At 44.4% G+C, this 18,803-nt stretch overlaps 1 protein-coding gene across 6 annotated transcripts in view; it reads right to left on the bottom strand.

Moving 5' to 3' along the window:
- PTPRA (protein tyrosine phosphatase receptor type A) overlaps positions 1 to 18,803 on the bottom strand; it is a 261,400-nt gene that overhangs the window by 108,881 nt on the left and 133,716 nt on the right. The window lies entirely within an intron of this gene.

Below are 18,803 nucleotides of genomic sequence, written 5' to 3'. Positions count from 1 at the left end.
TAAAGATGTTCATACCTTCTAGAGGGAACAAAGTAGCGGTGCTCGGATTTCTTGGCCATAGGTGCCAGAGAAGCAGGAGTTTGCCACAAGGTCTTAGATGTTTCTGTTATTGACTTGATAAATGGCAGTGCAACCCTGGATGGGCCGGAGGGAGACAGGATGTCTATGACAGGGTCTAAATCCTCTCCCACCTCCTCTGCCTGAATCCCCAGGCTTTGGGCGGCCTGCCTCAAAAGCTGTTGAAGAACCCAGTTGTCCTCCAAAGCTGGGGCCATCGAAGTCCCCGCGACCGCTTCATTGGGTGAGGGAGAGAGAACCGGAGGTGGACCCGGTTCACTGCCTTCAGCACCCTTGAGGTCCCTCAGCACGTGGTACTCAGGCTGCGGAGCCGGCACCTATAAAGAACTCTGCACTGCAGCTGGTGCCGGAGCAGATGAATCCGGCAGGACCAAGACCGTCGGGGTCGGTAGGGACGGAGCTGAAGCCATCACCGGTGCCGTCACCTGGAGAGCTGGTGCTGGAGCTGGCTGAGGTATCGGTGCCGAAACCATGTGAGTCGGCAGGCCCACTCTGCTCAAGGGCAGTGCCGGTGCTGACAGTGGCACAAACGACGCCGAGGACACCGACACCGTTCTGGAGCGCGGACCATGGACTTGACCCTGGCTCTGATGGTATGCCCAGGGTGTCCAGAAGAGCCACTGAGCAGGTGGTTGCCCATGTTGCTGCCACGGTGCCGGGTATGGTTGGTGACTGCGCCGGGACCGGGACCTTCTGGTCCGCAATCTGCTAGATCGAGCCGAGTCTACCTCCGACTCGGAAGTCTCCGAATAAGACGACCATGGAGGAGCAGTCCCCTGGGTCGCCAACGAACAACGACTCAATTCCGGGGAGCGGTGTGCTTCCTGCGTCTGTGTAGGCGGTGCCGGAGATGGAGACCGATGAGCCATCGTGGTTGGCTTACCCCTGGAGCGGAACAGGGAGCATGCGGTCACCAGAGATTTGTCCCTCCCTTCGGGGGAGGACAGCACCAGGAGGCACATCAGGTCTGTTGCCACCTCGAACGCCTCCCGTGTTGATGGTGGTTGTATGTCCACCAGATGGTCCAGGGACCGAGGAAGGTTCGGACTCGACTGGACCCCAGCTGGGGAAGGAGTCGACGAAACCCTGGGTGGAAGTGAGGCAAAGGCGGTCTGTGCTGAGCCACTCACAGACGGCGCCAGCCGCTTAGGCTTCGAGGGGGGTGATCGGTCCCTCACCAGCCTCTTCTTCTTTACCGGCACCGGAGATGGAGAATGGTGCCGAACCGAGGCCGATGCCCTACGTCCCGAGTAGTGGGCGGTGCCGGTAGGCTTTAGAGTCCTTAGCTGGGCCCATTTCGCGTGCCGTTGGTGCCAGAGTGCTGTGCACCGAAGAGGACATGCTCAGTGCCAGGTCGTTGGGTCCCGGGTCGGATTGCAGTCTCAGAGCCGCCTCCATGAGCAGGAGTTTTAGTCTCTGCTCTCTGTCCTTAAGGGTTCTTGGGTGGAAACCCTTGCAAATGTGGCACCTGTCCTATTGGTGAGTCTCACCAAGGCACCGCAGGCAGGACAAGTGAGGATCACTCTTGGGCATAAACCTTCCACAGGACTCTCAGAGTTTAAACCCTGGAGACCCGGGCATACCTCCGAAGAGGAAACGAACTATCTAACCAAACACTGCTAACTATATGACAAGTATAACTATAGAGAAAAACTATTTACACAAAGACACTGCTAAGGCGCTTGCTGTAAGAGCGAGCAAAGTTCCAGCTAGCCATCATGGGTGGTAAGAAGGAACTGAGGGGGTGAGGGGTCGGCGGGGCCCGATATTAGGTGCCACCCCAGGGGGTGCCCAGGCCAACCCTACAGACGCTGCTAGGGGAAAAATCTTCCGGCTGGCGTGCACACGTCGCATGCACACCTGCTTGGAATGGACATGAACAATCACTCGAAGAACCACCCCACCTTGTCAGAACAAGTCTGTTCCTTCAGGGGTTTCCTTTTCTTAAATTAGTTCCATTACTCCTAATTATACCCCCCTATTGTGACACCCAAATTAATCCACTCCTAAATACAGGGAGAGCTGGGGATCCAATTCAACAGCATTTAAGTACATGCTAAAGTCAATGAAATTTTAGCACATAATTAAAGTTAAGCATATGCTCAAGTTCCATCCTAAATGAGGACTACACTTCTGAACGTGTTTTAGAAATTTCTCTCTCTTTCTCTCCTTTTAACACAGTCAGAACTATGTGATTGGTAATGTAACCAATTCCATGCCTACAGACAAATCACACTTAACATTTAAATCACACACCTTGGGAGCTGGGACTAGAACCTGGTCATTCAGTCCCCCCCAAAGGAAAAAATACAAACAAAAACAAACACACAGGTTTCTACCCCTGGAACAAAAGGAGAACTCCCTATTCCCTTCCCTATTCAGCAAAGGACTTAAGCACATGCTTAACCTAAAACCTATGCTTAAGACCCAATTAAGCACATGCTTAAATGCTTTGTTGACTGGGGATGAACTGCTGAATCAGGGCATGAAAGGGAAGGGGGCCTGAATCTCCCCTCTTACTCCTACAGCTGCTGCATCCAGGTCAGTGGTGAAGTACATTGGTGGAACAGCTTGCGAGGCTGCTATCCATCCTACAGCTGATGTGTGGAATAGAAGAGGACTTATTGCTAACGAGGCTGGTAGTCTTTCACCAATTAGATAAAATTCACGTTGAAACACCACAATTGTTTAAAAATTTAATATTAGTTCCAGCATATCCAGATCTACAGTAAAGTCTCTGCTCTTCCTAGAGTGCTTTCTTTTTTATAAACCTCCTCTTTCCCTTTGTTTAACTTCCGTGCATGTGTACATATTATAGCACACAAGCTTTGCTATTGTTAAGGCGGACTGTATACAAGGTTGGATACATATATTCGTGTGCACACAAAATATTTTGCACAGGAGTTTAAAATGAAGCATTCAAGAAAATAGGAAACACAAAAGTAGAAAGGAAAGTTGGGACAGGAAAATGCAGCTGGTCTCTCCTCAATGTGTCTTGTACTTTTAGCTGTTAGGTACAGCAAGAAGTCAATTACACAGCAGTCAGCGGCTTTGGAGTCACAGCCAGCATATCCACCAAGCACAATGCCCACCCCAAATCATTTGTTGCTAGGTGGTGGGAGTGAAGGAGTACTGAGGTCCAACAAGCAAGTACAAATGGCTTGGCAAGAACTCTCCTCTCTGAACTTTTCAGTATTGAATTTTATTAATCCTTTATGCTCTTACAAGCACCGTAATGGGTAATATCCATGAAGCCTGAGACCTATTTGAGCATCCCCCTCAAAAAGGATAAAGAAACAGAAAGAGGCCTAGAGAAGGGCAATGGAAATATCAGTGGTGTGGAAAGACTTCCATGTAAGGTGAGAAAGGTTAGGGCTGTTTAACTGGAGAATTAAAGAAGGGACATTAGAGAAAGATAAAAGAATGAAAGATATTGTAAAGGTCCATCAGACTCTCCCTCCTTCTCATGATATGAGAACAAGAGGATATTCAATAAAGGCAACAGATTTAAAACCAATCCATGGAAATACACTTTTCTTTAAATATAATGTGCCCACTAAACTCGTAACCTTGAGATCTCATTTAGGCTAAGATCTTAAAAGGATTCAGAAAATGTTTAGACATTTATATGGACAATATCATCCACACTTTCCTGGGATACAAAATTTAGAAGGGATATAAATCCTCATACTTCAGGGTATAAGCTGATGGGGGTCAGGAAGAAACTTCCCCTGTGAACAAGTTAATCCATAATTGTTTGATATGGGGTTTCTCGGACTTTCCTCTGAAGCAGCTGGGCCTGTGACTTGCCCTGAAAAATAGATCATTGGTGGGCCTTTATATTATGGGGCTGATCACTATTTGTTTTCAATTGTGTTTAGATGTCCCAACCAATATTCAGGGTTCCATTACAAACACATAGTAAGAGACTGTCCCGTGCCCCAAATACAATCTAAACAAATAGACAAGATAGGCAAACAGTAGGATAAAGTATTATTAACCTCCATTTATAGATGGGGAACTGAGGCACAGAGATGAAGGACGAGATTTTCAAAAGGTATTTAGGTGCCTAAGCTGCAAACAGATGCTTAAGGTGCTTTTGAAAATCCCACCAGCAAGTTAGGTGAATAACACCCACTGATTTCAATAGGAGTTAGGTGCCTAACCTTTAAGCACTACTGGTCTTTTACCCCTTCCAATTTTCATCAAAATCAATACAGTTCTGCTCACTGATACCTAGAATATTTCTGGACTTTCGGAATTGATTGGATGTGGTGTTCACAAGTTCACGTTACAAACAGAGAAATGCCATCAAGTAGAGTGAAGAACTTACATTGCTCAGTAAACAAGTTTCCAAATGTTTTCCTCACACAGATCACTTCTTCAGATAAACAACATTTCCTCTCCCAACCTGCCCCACACCTACAGTACCCTGCAGCAACAAGAGAGCCCAGTGACATGAAAAGGTAATTTTAGGACCTGATTAAGGACTTGGGTGTAAACAAAGTGGTTTAAAAGTGATGGGTGCAGTCAGTTATTACTTATTTCACATCTGGGCTGTGTATTCCCCTCCCTAGGTGTGGGACTTCATGTTTATTTGCAATGAATCTCCCCATAGTGCCTGTAGCCTCCACCACACTCACTCTCTCCAGAGCATGTGGCGTGCGGATGCTTCTTTGGGCTTGCTTTTGCACAGCAAGGTGGAACACCAATTGGATTGTTCCCTTGTGGGGGACCAGACATACACTGTGCAAAGAGAGGGGGTTGTTTGTTTTTAAATAGCTTACTCAGTTAAAGAGCCTCTGGAAACTGAGAGGATTCTGGACTGAGCTACAACTACCAGGAAGCAGCACTTCTTGAAAATGTGTGCAACTCCTCCATGGAGCATTTGAAGCATTCCCTGAGCCATTGCAAGAGAACCTTCAGGATAAAATAATGATCTCCAATGCCATCTTGCTCATGAGCTTAGGGTCCTACAATCATGTGGGAAACACTGGGGCCAAAGGCACTTGACTGGCAGATCATCATTGTTTATAGCACAATCACACCCATAGGCCCCAACCAGATCAGTGCCACGTAAGTGCTGCGCAGACTAGTAAGAAATAGTTCCTGCTATGAAGAGCTCACAACCTGAATTTGTTCTGTCTCAGTCATGAAGCATGATACACCTCTTATTATGATGAAGAGCCTCACAAAGGAATGGAATGTTTAAAAAGGACACCAGTGCAAATCCTTTCAGGACTTGTATGGTTCCCCCCCAAAATGGTCATGGTTCAGGACCAGGAAAAAAAATAAGTTAATTTCATATATTTTTTTTAAAAAAGTTGTTGTTCCATGTCTGCGTCCCCGAGACCAGAGGCCTTGGCAGACCAACGAGTAAAAGGAAAAAGTTGTAAATAATGCCGCTTTGTACTACGACACTTCAGAGTCACGGAGACTTCTTGATGTTCCTTTGTCTATGGTGACATTTAGCCATGTGCAGAAGGACAGCACAAGGTCTATGCTGCATTTCATTATGATTTGTATTATCATAGCACCTACGAGCCTTAGTTATAGACCACACCCTGTTGTGCTAAGTGCTGTACAAACAGAACAAAGTCACATTTTAAGCCCTTAAAACAGGCTGGCAAAATAAGTGGGCCTTGAGTGGTACACTGGCATTCTACACTAGGGTGAATTTCACATTTCGAGAATAGGGCTTTTACAGCACTCTACTCCACAGTTGGTCATTCCCCACCCCCTTATTGCTACAGACACTTAATATACAGGACTTGGTCTGAAATCCTTTGGAGATTAAAATCATACATCATACAGTGAAAACTATTTTAAAGCACCACCCTAGGGACCAACAAAAACAGTGCCCAGCAGAGATTATCTTTAATTAAAGGTCAAATAAAACTGTTTCATACCTTGGGGGAAATGTTTGAAAACAGTCACTGCAAAAGAGAAAGTGTTCAGCCTATCAGAGGTTTCACCATACTATGTCGTCTTCCCAAGAGACTCATTTGGGGTCTGATTCAGAGCACACTGAAGTCACTAGAAAGATTTACTGAATTAAATAAGGTTTGGGTCAGGCCTTTTGGCTGGCACTCTGGAAATACAACAGCCTTTGAAGAGTTAATATATTCCCCTTTGAAGCAAAGTAGCATAATTTCCACCACCATCCACACAGAAAGAGTTTTTTCTCCAAGGAGCTTACTCGAGATCAGTAGAGTTTGTTCGGGTTTTTTGGTTTTGTGCCTATGGATATTTTTAAGCCTCCCTGCTTGACATTAGCTGGCAATTTCAGTGTTACAGACCACACCTGTGCAGAGATGCCCCATTGAAGCCCAACAGCCTCCTGTGGGCTAGGCTAGCAGCTGTAGAGTGGAAGATTCGTTACATGTGATCAGTCATTTTGGGGGAAATTTGCATCAACCACATATTGTGCATAAGCTTTCATCTAGCAGATGTAAACCTCCCCATCAACTTGAATTCAGTAGGGGAAGCAGCAGTAGAAATATGGAGTTGGGTGCTTTTCCTGTAACAAGCATCATCATGAAACTTTGCTTTTCATGTTTCCCTCCACAGTGAAGCAACTAGGGGCCTTTCCTTTCTTTGACTGTAAGTATTAAAAAGGTGGTGTGAGAGCAATAAACTAGTCTGAAGCTTGCAGCTAGTACCTACTCAGCTGAAGGCAGCTATTCATTAATAGTTGAGAGGTTATTTATCACCTGGATTTAGATCATAATCTGGAAAGGATTTTTGTTTTATTTTTATGAAGGCGCTTGGTCTAGTAATTGGAATAAGGCACGCGGAAGCAGGGAATTATTTTCATAGCTTTCCTGCAGAAAGTGCAGGAGCTGCATATGTTGCCGATTCAGTACACGTCATGCTTTTTTTTGAGTTGTTACTGATTCAGTGGTATTTGGGGTGCTATGCTGTGGGAGGTGCTGTCTTCCAGATTTCATGCAGTTCTAAATTATGCAACCTTCCTAACCTTGCATTAAAACACAGAATTTTGAATTTAAGGCATTGGACTCCAACTCCTTCTGATATTTCACTTTCAAATTCCTTTATTCCCAGTCACAGCTGTTATCACAATCCTCCCTGTGATTCAGACCTATAAACAAGGAATTATTTTTGACTACTCCCTCTGCTTCAAACGTCCAGGCTATGTCCAGTGCCTGGCACTCCTCCCCGCCCCTCACGCCTGAACATTTCTAAATTCAGACCTTTTATCTATGCTCACGACTAGAACTCTTGACCAGGCCCTCAACTTCCACCTTGATCACTACAACAGGCTCCTCTCCTTAGCAGCTTCTAGGGTATTCTTCCCAGCCTCTTGCCACCCCAGTTCTAAATACCTCCACCAACTCCCCTTTTCCACTGCTTCTTGTCCTCACCTTCCCCTTCACAGCTCTGCCCCTTCTCTTATCCACTCTTTTCTTACTGACTTGCTCTCCCTGAATTGATCTGCCACTACCCTTTCCTCCTCCTCTTCCTCAAAGTCTTTCCTCCAGACTCATTTCTACTATGATGTCTACAAAGAAATAGGAAACTAATAGTGGCTACAGACAGGACCAATGGGGACACTAACTGTACATTCTTTTTAAATTGCTTGTATGATTTATCCCTTTCCTACATCTTTTTCTAGGACTTTATCCTACATGTTAGGAATGAATTTAGCAAAGCAGTTCTCAATTTTTTCCACACCAGAACCCCACACTCATCTAGCTGGAATCTAGCTGAGACCCCCTTCCACTTTCCCTTTCCATATTGCTAAGATGGCTGCACCTCTCCCCCACCTCTCCTGGACATCTATTTGTGACCTGGCTAAATTGAGAACCCTTGGCCTAGCATGTTGTGTATGCTACTATAATCCAAATACATACTATTTACAAATATAGTAAAGACTGTAGTATAGAAATCTAGATAAATACATGATATGCTAAATGATTTTAAGCTGCAAAGAGATCTTCCTCATCACTTGTGCCTGTTCTAGGAAAGCTCAGACAACTAGTTTATTTGCCAAAAGTATCAGAGACAGGCTAGTTATTTGGTTAACAGATACAAATCTTTCACAGCAGCTACAATTAAAAAACCCCAACAACCTTAAATCTCCACACAGCCATTCAAGTAGCAAAGCAGTCTGAGCTGGACAGACAGCAAAACCAGTAACAATTTGCCAAACTGGAAAAAGAAGAAAACTAGCTTAGGAACTGTTAACAGACAGCATGACTGCTTCAAGTTGTTACCATAAGACCTCCCATGGCAAGAAGAAATAACTCCCAGTCAAACACCAAAGCATTACACTAAATGCACCAGATGTGGAAAAATTCATAATCTAAGAGATGATGCATGCCCAATCAAAGACACAAGGTGTAACAAATGCACAAAATATGGACATTTTGCAGTTGTTTGCAGCACTGAAGTAGTCACAGAGTTGATTCATATTACAGACAATCAAGAGCCATTATTTCTTTGATCTATCACATGTGATGACAGAGCCTGCCTGGACAGTTAAAGTAATTCATGAAAAACTATTGACTTTAAAATAGACTCCGGAGTGGATATCACAAGTCATCTCAGAAGGGACTTACAATAACCTACAACCTCTTCTGAAGTCACTTGACACAGCTCTGACAAGAGCTGGAGATATTCTGAACTGCAAGAGCCACTTAACCACAGAAACAACTTACAAACACAAAGCTATGCATTCAGAGTGTAAGCAACCAAAAGATCAACAACAAGATAAGCCTACTGAGAAAGGCTGAAGAACACTGAATATTTGATGATATTGGACTTTTGAACGGAAATCCAGTACAAATAAACTTTAGACAATGCTGAACCATACAGCAAACAAACACCTTTACCAGACAGACTTGGCAAGAGACTAGCTGAAGATTTATGGGAATTCAGGGGACATTACCCAGTCACAGTGGACTATTTTTTTAGGTAGATAAAAACTATGTACTTGAAAGACATGTCATGGTGTTCTCAAGAAACTGAAGTACATTTTTTCTCATTTTGGTAGTGACTAATGATGGACAACAGACCACAATTCACTGCTGCAGAATTTAAGACATTCTGGATGAAATATGATTTTGACCATATTACTAGCAGCCCACATTACCCACAAGCAAATGGAGAGACAGAGAGCAGGAAGAGCCATTTCTTGATCTTCTGAGGTACATATCAGCACCAATAGTAGCTACCAGATATAGTCCAGCATGACTTCTGGCTATTAGCCAGGATGGGCAAGGATGGTGTCCCTAGCCTCTGTTTGCCAAAAGCTGGAAATGGGTGACGGGATGGATCGCTTGATTACTACCTGTTCTGTTCATTTCCTCTGGGGCACCTGGTATTGGCCACTGTCAGAACACAGGATACCAGGCTAGATGGACCTTGGGTCTGACTGAGTATGGCTGTTCTTATGTTCCTGATGGGGAAAAACAACTCAGAACTACTGTTCCCGCTTTGGAAAAGAATCTCTCGCAAAGTGGCCAGATACAAAGAGAGTAGCCAAATCAGATAAAAAGGCAAAAAGAGCTTACAAACACTTTTACAACATACTACCACCAAGTCTAGAGCCTGGTCACTCCATTTGTATCAAATTGGATGGAGAAAAAGGATGATGGAAAGAAACTCCTGCTGTTGGAAAGAAAAAGAATTTAATAACCAGATCATATGCAATTGAGACTGATAGTGGAGAGTTCAACAGAAGCCATCAACACTACAGTTTGTGCTTCAGAAAGAACTAATAGAGCAAACTCTACAGATGATAGACACAGAACAAGATGACTCAAGGATTCCAAACTGACCACAGCCACCTGAAAAAGTTGTTACGCATTTAGTTTGTGTAATTAGAAAATCAGTATGATTCAGACACTTAGACTGATCCGTACCGAATATCAAAGATAAAGTGATAGTACAAATTCTGTAAAGGATAGGAATGTACAACATAAAGCAGAGGTCCCCAAACTGTGGGTCACCCCCCTGGCAGAACACAGAGGAATGTTCAGGCGGGGTCAGGGGAGAGCAGTGATCCCAGGACAGCCCCCATGAGGAGCAGGAAGGGAGCGCCACCCAGACCTGCCGCAGCTCTGCTCTGACCCCTCCCCCAAAGCCGCAGCCCTGGTCCCCGGCCCCACACCTGGCCCAGTCCCCAGCCCGGGCACAGCTCCACACCCAGCTGAAGGCCCAGCTGCTAGCCCCCACTGCAGCTGAGCTGCTGCTCTGCTCTTGGCCGCAGAGCCGGTTGCTGGCCCCCAGTGCAGCTCAGCTGTAGCTCTGCTCCTGCCCCTGACCTCGACCCTTGGCCATGGCTCTGGCTGTAGACCGACCTGCAGCTGCATCCTCAGACTTACCACCTTTACACCTGTCTGTGTCCCCCCGCCACGGGAGCTATAGCCCGACTCTAGGCAGGGGTGAAGGAGCAGACAGGGTAAGGGCGGGGCATGACCCCAAAAAATTTGGGGACCACTGACAAAGGGAGCAATGCATTGGAATGTTAATCTGTATGATGCAAAAAGAAAAGGAGGACTTGTGGCACCTTAGAGACTAACCAATTTATTTGAGCATAAGCTTTCATGAGCTACAGCTCACTTCATCAGATGCATTCGATGAAGTGAGCTGTAGCTCACGAAAGCTTATGCTCAAATAAATTGGCTAGTCTCTAAGGTGCCACAAGTCCTCCTTTTCTTTTTGCATAATACAGGTTAACACGGCTGCTACTCTGAAACCAATCTGTATTATACTGTTCAGCCACTAGGTGGCACTGTGTGTCACATACCTTATTTAAATTAACCTCAGCCATACCACCAGCAGAACATTAAAGCTGGGGTGCCCAACTTACAGCCCGTGGGCTGTACAAGGCCAATCAGAGCATTTCTTAAGGCCTACGGCCTGCTTCAGAACAATGTATTAACGACCGATGCATTAGCATTTTGTTGTCATGTTTACATCATTTTAGGTTACAAGTGTGTAAACAGACAATACTGTACGCAGAAACACCCTACCTAAATACACATCAAACAAGCTGAACTTAAAGCCCTCCAACCTACTGTGTACAATACTTGAATTCACAGAATCAGGTCCTCAGTTATCTTTTAAACTCACACAGTAACTCGTTTATGGAATCTATATAGGTTCCTGCACTATACAGCTGCCAAATCAGTTGCAAGGTATCAGTTCTTTGTGAATGTATTTCAAAATCGCAGGTCCTGGAAACTGCCTTGGGGATCTCCAAGAACAACAGCTGGAATTGGGATCACAAATGTTCTGTGATCAGATATGCAGCACTTGCACATACTCCAGGTAAGCTACAGGAATGCAATACAATGCTAAAGTGTTTTCCCAATCACCAAGACCTTCTGCTGCACAATCTACTGCCAACATTACTAATTTCAAGGAGCTAATTGTCAGAGACAAGGCAGAAGGTGTATTTGTTTATATAAACAGCTCAAGGTATTGCTAACAGGTCCCAGCATGCTTCCAGGCACCGTCTGTATGAACTGTGTTTTATTTAACTATATAAACACCAGTGAATTGAGAAAGCAGGACATTGGTGCACTGTGTTTAATGCCAGTGCTATGTGAAACAGTTACCATGAAAATCAAAACCTAGATGTTTATAAATGCACAAGAAAGATCAGATTTTGCAAGAGTCTTGTGAAATGTGTCTATTTTGCTAGAAAATTCATTTAAGTGAAAGACATTTAAGACTTAAAAATAGTCCTTTTCCTAATTTTGTGCATACAGCATAGGATTTTCAAAAGAGTTTAAGTGATTTAGGAGCACAAACCCCCATGATTTTCAGTGTGACTTTTTTTTTTTTTTTTTACTTTTGAAAATACCGCCTTTGCATCCTCCAAAAACTTGTTTGCAGTTTGCAGATCCAATCAGTTTGCATCCTCCAAAAACTTGAGTCTGATTTTCAAAGAGGCTGAGAGCCTGAGCTCCCATTGGTTTTTACTGGAGTAATAGGAACTAAGCCCTTTCGGAAATCAGGCCCTATTTATTTCACACAATTAAATGTAAAACCTGCAAAACCACACAGCTATAAATGTCTGGATTGTGAAATGGCCCGGAACAAAAGGGGGAATGTGCCTCACCCTCCCTCCTCCCTGGCATCATTTAAAAAAACAAACAAAACGAAAGCATTTTTGAACATTCTAATTTTATAGTATAAACTGTAGATTTATAGAATCATAGGACTGGAAGGGTCCTCGAGAGGTCATCTAGTCCAGTGCCCTGCACTCATGGCAGGACTAAGTATTCTCTAGACAATCCCTGACAGGTGTTTGTCTAACCTGCTCTTACGAATCTCCAATGGTAGAGATTCCACAACCTCCATAGGCAATTTATTCCAGTGCTTAACTACTCTCATAGTTAGGAAGTTTTTCCTAATGTCCAACCTAAACTGCCTTTGCTGCAGTTTAAGCCCGTTGCTTCTTGTCCTATCCTTTGATGTTAAGGAGAACAACTTTTCTCCCTCCTCCTTGAAAACTGTTATGTCCCCTCTCAGTCTTCTCTTCTCCAGACTAAACAAACCCAATTTTTTTCAATCTTCCCTCATAGGTCATGTTTTCCAGACCTTTAATCCTTTTTATTGCTCTTCTCTGGACTTTCTCCAATTTGTCCACACCTTTCCTGAAATGTGTCACCCAGAACTGAACACAGTACTCCAGATGAGTCCTTATCAGCACAGAGTAGAGCGGAAGAATTACTTCTTGTGTCTTGCTTACAACACTCCTGCTAATACATCCCAGAATGATTTTTTTTTTTTTTTGCACAAAAGTGAGACACAGTTGACGCATATTTAACTTGTGATCCATTATGACCCTCAGATCCCTTTCTGCAGTACTCCTTCCAAGGCAGTCATTTCCCATTTTGTATGTGTGCAACTGATTGTTCCTTCGTAAGTGGAGTACTTTGCAACTGTCCTTATTGAATTTCATCCTATTTGCTTCAGACCATTTCTCCAGTTTTGTCCAGATCATTTTGAATTTTAACCCTAGCATCCAAAGCACTTGCAACTCTTCCCAGCTTGGTATCATCCACAAATTTTGTAAGTGTACTCTCCATGCCATTATCTAAATCGCTGATGAAGTTATTGAACAGAATTGATCCCTGAGGGACCCCTCCAGCTATGCTCTTTCAGTTTGACTGTGAATCGCTGATAACTACTCTCTGGGAACGGTTTTCCAACCAGTTATGCACCCACCATACACTAGCACCATCTAGGTTATATTTCCCTAGTTTATGAGAAGGTCATGGAGAAAGCATCAAAAGTCTCAGTAAAGTCAAGATATAGCACATGTACCGCTTCCCCCCATCCACAAGTCTTGTTATTACTCTGTCAAAGAAAGCTACTAGGTTGGTTTGACACCATTTGTCTTTAACCAATTGATGCTGTTACTTATCACCTTATTATCGTCTAGGTGTCTGCAAACTGATTGATTATTTGCTCCATTATCTTTCCAGGTACTGAAGTTAAATTGACTGGTCTATAATTCCCCAGATTGCCCTAGTTTCCATTTTTATAGATGTGAACTATACATGCAATTTTCCAGTCTCCTGAAATCTCTACCGTCTTCCATGAGGTAAGTGGGGATGTGGGATACTGGGAGGAAGCACGAGCAGGAGAACGTGAAAGGGGAGGGCTCCTGCCTCATACTAAGAAAGCAGGACAAACAGCAAGTTATCTCAAGTGCCTATACACAAATACAAGAAGCCTGGGAAACAAGCAGGGAGAACTGGAAGTCCTGGCACAGTCAAGGAATTACGATGTGATTGGAACAACAGAGACTTGATGGGATAACTCACATGACTGGAGTACTGTCATGGATGGATATAAACTGTTCAGGAAGGACAGGCAGGGCAGAAAAGGTGGGGGAGTTGCATTGTATGTAAGGGAGCAGTACGATTGCTCAGAGCTCTGGTATGAAACTGCAGAAAAACCTGAGAGTCTCTGGATTAAGTTTAGAAGCATGAGCAACAAGGGTGATGTTGTGGTGGGAGTCTGCTATAGACCACCGGACCAGGGGGATGAGATAGACGAGGCTTTCTTCCGGCAACTCACGGAAGTTACTAGATCGCACGCCCTGGTTCTCATGGGAGACTTCAATCACCCTAATATCTGCTGGGAGAGCAATACAGTGGTACACAGAAAATCCAGGAAGTTTTTGGAAAGCGTAGGGGACAATTTCCTGGTGCAAGTGCTGGAGGAACCAACTAGGGGCAGAGCTCTTCTTGACCTGCTGCTCACAAACCGGGAAGAATTAGTAGGGGAAGCTAAAGTGGATGGGAACCTGGGAGGCAGTGACCATGAGATGGTAGAGTTCAGGATCCTGACACAGGGAAGAAAGGAGAGCAGCAGAATATGGACCTTGGACTTCAGAAAAGCAGACTTTGACAACCTCAGGGAACTGATGGACAGGATCCCCTGGGAGAATAACATGAGGGGGAAAGGAGTCTAGGAGAGCTGGCTGTATTTTAAAGAATCTTTAGTGAGGTTACAGGGACAAACTATCCTGATGTGTAGAAAGAATAGTAAATATGCCAGGGGACCAGCTTGGCTTAACAGTGAAATCCTTCCTGATCTTAAACACAAAAAAGAAGCTTACAAGAAGTGGAAGATTGGAGAAATGACCAGGAAGAAAAATATTGCTCGGGCATGCAGGAGTGAAATCAGGAAGGCCAAATCACACCTGGAGGCGCAGCTAGCAAGAGATGTTAAGAGTAACAAGAAGGGTTTCTTCAGGTATGTTAGCAACAAGAAGTCAGTCAAGGAAAGCATGGGCCCCTTACTGAATGAGGGAGGCAACCTAGTGACAGAGGATGTGGAAAAAAATAATGTACTCAATGCTTTTTTTGCCTCTGTCTTCATGAACAAGGTCAGCTCCCAGACTGCTGCACTGGGCAGCACAGCATGGGGAGGAGGTGACCAGCCCTTTGTGGAGAAAGAAGTGGTTCGGGACTATTTAGAAAAGCTGGACGAGCAAAAGTTCATGGGGCCGGATGCGCTGCACCCGAGAGTGCTAAAGGAGCTGGTGGATGTGATTGCAGAGCCATTGGCCATTATCTTTGAAAGCTCATGGCAATCGGGGGAGGTCCCGGACGACTGGAAAAAGGCTAATGTAGTGCCCACCTTCAAAAAAGGGAAGGAGGAGGATCCTGGGAACTACAGGCCAGTCAACCTCACCTCAGTCCTTGGAAAAATCATGGAGCAGGTCCTCAAGGAATCAATTCTGAAGCCCTTAGAGGAGAGAAAAGTGATCAGGAACAGTCAGCATGGATTCACCAAGGGCAAGTCATGCCTGAATAATCTAATTGCCTTCTATGATGAGAAAACTGGCACTGTGGATGAGGGGAAAGCAGTGGATGTATTGTTCCTTGACTTTAGCAAAGCTTTTGACACCATCTCCCACAGTATTCTTGCCAGCAAGTTAAAGAAGCATGGGCTGGATGAATGGACTATAAGGTGGATAGAAAGTTGGCTAGATTGTCAGGCTCAATGGGTAGTGATCAATGGCTCCATGTCTACTTGCCAGCCGGTATCAAGTGGAGTGCCCCAAGGGTCGGTCCTCGGGCCGGTTTTGTTCAATATCTTCATAAATGATCTGGAGGATGGTGTGGATTGCACTCTCAGCAAATTTGCGGATGATACTAAACTGGGAGGAGTGGTAGATACGCTGGAGGGGAGGGATAGGATACAGAAGGACCTAGACAAATTGGAGGATTGGGCCAAAAGAAATCTGATGAGGTTCAATAAGGATAAGTGCAGGGTCCTGCACTTAGGATGGAAGAATCCAATGCACCGCTACAGACTAGGGACCGAATGGCTAGGCAGCAGTTCTGCAGAGAAGGACCTTGGGGTTACAGTGGACGAGAAGCTGGATACGAGTCAAAAGTATGCCCTTGTTGCCAAGAAGGCCAATGGCATTTTGGGATGTATAAGTAGGGGCATTGCCAGCAGGATGAGGGACGTGATCGTTCCCCTCTAGTCGACATTGGTGAGGCCTCATCTGGAGTACTGTGTCCAGTTTTGGGACCCACACTACAAGAAGGATGTGGATAAATTGGAGAGAGTCCAGCGAAGGACAACAAAAATGATTAGGGGTCTGGAACACATGACTTATGAGGAGAGGCTGAGGGAACTGCGATTGTTTAGTCTGCAGAAGAGAAGAATGAGGGAGGATTTGATAGCTGCTTTCAACTACCTGAGAGGTGGTTCCAGAGAGGATGGTTCTAGACTACTCTCAGTGGTGGAAGAGGACAGGACAAGGAGTAATGGTCTCAAGTTGCAGTGGGGGAGGTTTAGGTTGGATATTAGGAAAAACTTCACTAGGAGGGTGGTGAAACACTGGAATGCGTTGCCTAGGGAGGTGGTGGAATCTCCTTCCTTAGAAGTTTTTAAGGTCAGGCTTGACAAAGCCCTGGCTGGGATGATTTAATTGGGGATTGGTCCTGCTTTTGAGCAGGGGGTTGGACTAGATGACCTCCTGAGGTCCCTTCCAACCCTGATATTCTATGATTCTATGAATCACTCCATCCAGCTATGTAATTGAGCACTATTGCAAACCAAACACAACTGTGGAAGAGGTTAAAGGAATGAGAGGTGTATCTGAATATCTCCATGTGTACCTATGGTACTGTCTATACCAGAGAACCCCCTTGATTGTAGCTACTGACTAGCATTTTATCTAACTTAATAAAAAAAAAGACCAAAAGGCAGGATAAGCACATGGGCTTTAACATGGCATCTTCTTGACACTGCTTGAACCATATACAGACTCATCTTATGGATGCTCAGATACTATGGAGCATGGCATGAATGCCTATACAGATGTTCATTTTGTGAAAGGAATCATCCATGCAAATTCACTCTCAAGTACATTCCACACAGCTCTTATCCTAAGCCAAACAAGTCCAAATAACATTTAAGATCCACAAACCTACTGTAAATCATTTGCTCTTGTCAGAACATGAATTTCCATCTCTTCCCCCAACTACCAACCAGTGAGCTAACAATACCGATGAAACTCACTGTTTCCATTGGTGTTACCGAAAGACAGCATCCGTTTTACAGCATGCAGCTTTCTTGCACTGGCGAAGAATGGACACACTGGATCAAATGTTCATTTATGATACATTCTTCCAGTCAACTGGACTGCGTGCATATAAGAGGGCAAAATCTAGCACACAATGCGGCACTGTGCCTTAAGGCATGTATGCAAGATTTCATGAGCAATCTCACTTCCATGTACCTCTGGACAGGAATGATGTTAAACTGGTGGAAATTTAGAGGCTGATCACCACTCTGAAGGCAATGGCAGTCTTTCCGTGGACAACAGATTAAGTTGTGTTAGGCCTTTAGAGAAAGGCAAAAAAAGATGAATGAGGCTGGACTTAAATAATATGTCTAGAGTAATAAAGCAATGCATAAGGGACAAGAATTAATAACTAACTACACGTTTTGGATTTGGAGGGTGTGAACTGCAAGTGGGTGTGGGAGAGGGAGGGGAGCCTTCATGTAGGGTGTTCAGTGGGGGGGATAACTAGGAGTTGTAAGATGAAATTGAGCAAGGAAACATTTAGACTGAACAACAGGAAAAAGTTACCTAATGGTGAAATCTCTTAGGTTGTGGAACATTCAGCCAAGGAAAACTCGAGCATAAAAGGAGATACTGTAAAATAATTCTTTATTGACAGAAGGACAATGACCTAAGAGGTCTCTCCTGTGCATAACTAACATTGTTTCTATGATCGCAGTCTAATGTCTGCCACATAACATCATGACATATTGTGCTGCCCGTCTCAATCATCTTCTTCTAGTTATGGCCATGTGAGCTGCACATGACAAAGGGGATCAGAAGAAAGGATGCCAAAGAAGGTAGGTAATGATACAAACCATGAATGAAAGAAAGGATGGCTAACTGGAAACCTAGAGAACAAATCTGGATTTAATATTCCTGCCCACACCACATACCACCACCCATGCATGGAACATCCTGCCTATATCCAGAATATCCTACTCACAAGTAGACAACCCCCCTCCCCTATTAATTTCCTCTTGGACTCTTCATGGAGTAAAGTACTACTCAAGATGAATAGGGGTGTCAGTTTCTAGCCCTCTGTCTTGCACAGTGCCAAACAGTATCAGTGAATCCTAATATCACGAAAAAAGTTCTAAACTACTGTATTGGGTATAGTTTTTTGACTGACAATTCATATTTCTAATCTCATTACAGTATTTCAGATTTGCTTTTTTTTTTTTAAGTGGATTATCTGCAGAGAGCTTAATATAAATTAGTGGTCAGCAGAACACTGCTGGAGTGACGGCCAACACACACAAGGTAATTCTCGCTGTCTCTACAATAGTTCCAGTACAGCTCCACCAGACGGTTGCAAGAGCAGAACTAATGTAGAACAGGAAGTGCGGCTAGAACAGGCAGCGTGGATAGAGCACTACCATGAAAATCAGGAAACCTGGGTTCTCCTCCCAGCTCTACCAGCGAACCCTCTGTCTGTTTTCCCTCCTGCCCCTTGACTTGTCTAATTCAACAAGAAACTCCTCAGGGCAGGGACCGGCTCGTGTGTGTGTACAAAGCCTGGGACAAATAAACTCTTTCAGTGCTACCATAATAGAAATAATGAGTAGTGTAATGGTGTTTTACTGTTGTGATACCTAATTCTGCACAGATCGTGGTGGTGAAAGTGCACTGTCTACATAAACATTCC

This window comes from Lepidochelys kempii, chromosome 4 (genome assembly GCF_965140265.1).
Source record: "Lepidochelys kempii isolate rLepKem1 chromosome 4, rLepKem1.hap2, whole genome shotgun sequence".
Taxonomy (NCBI): Eukaryota; Metazoa; Chordata; order Testudines; family Cheloniidae; genus Lepidochelys; species Lepidochelys kempii.
This window is presented reverse-complemented; position numbering and strand designations above follow the sequence as displayed.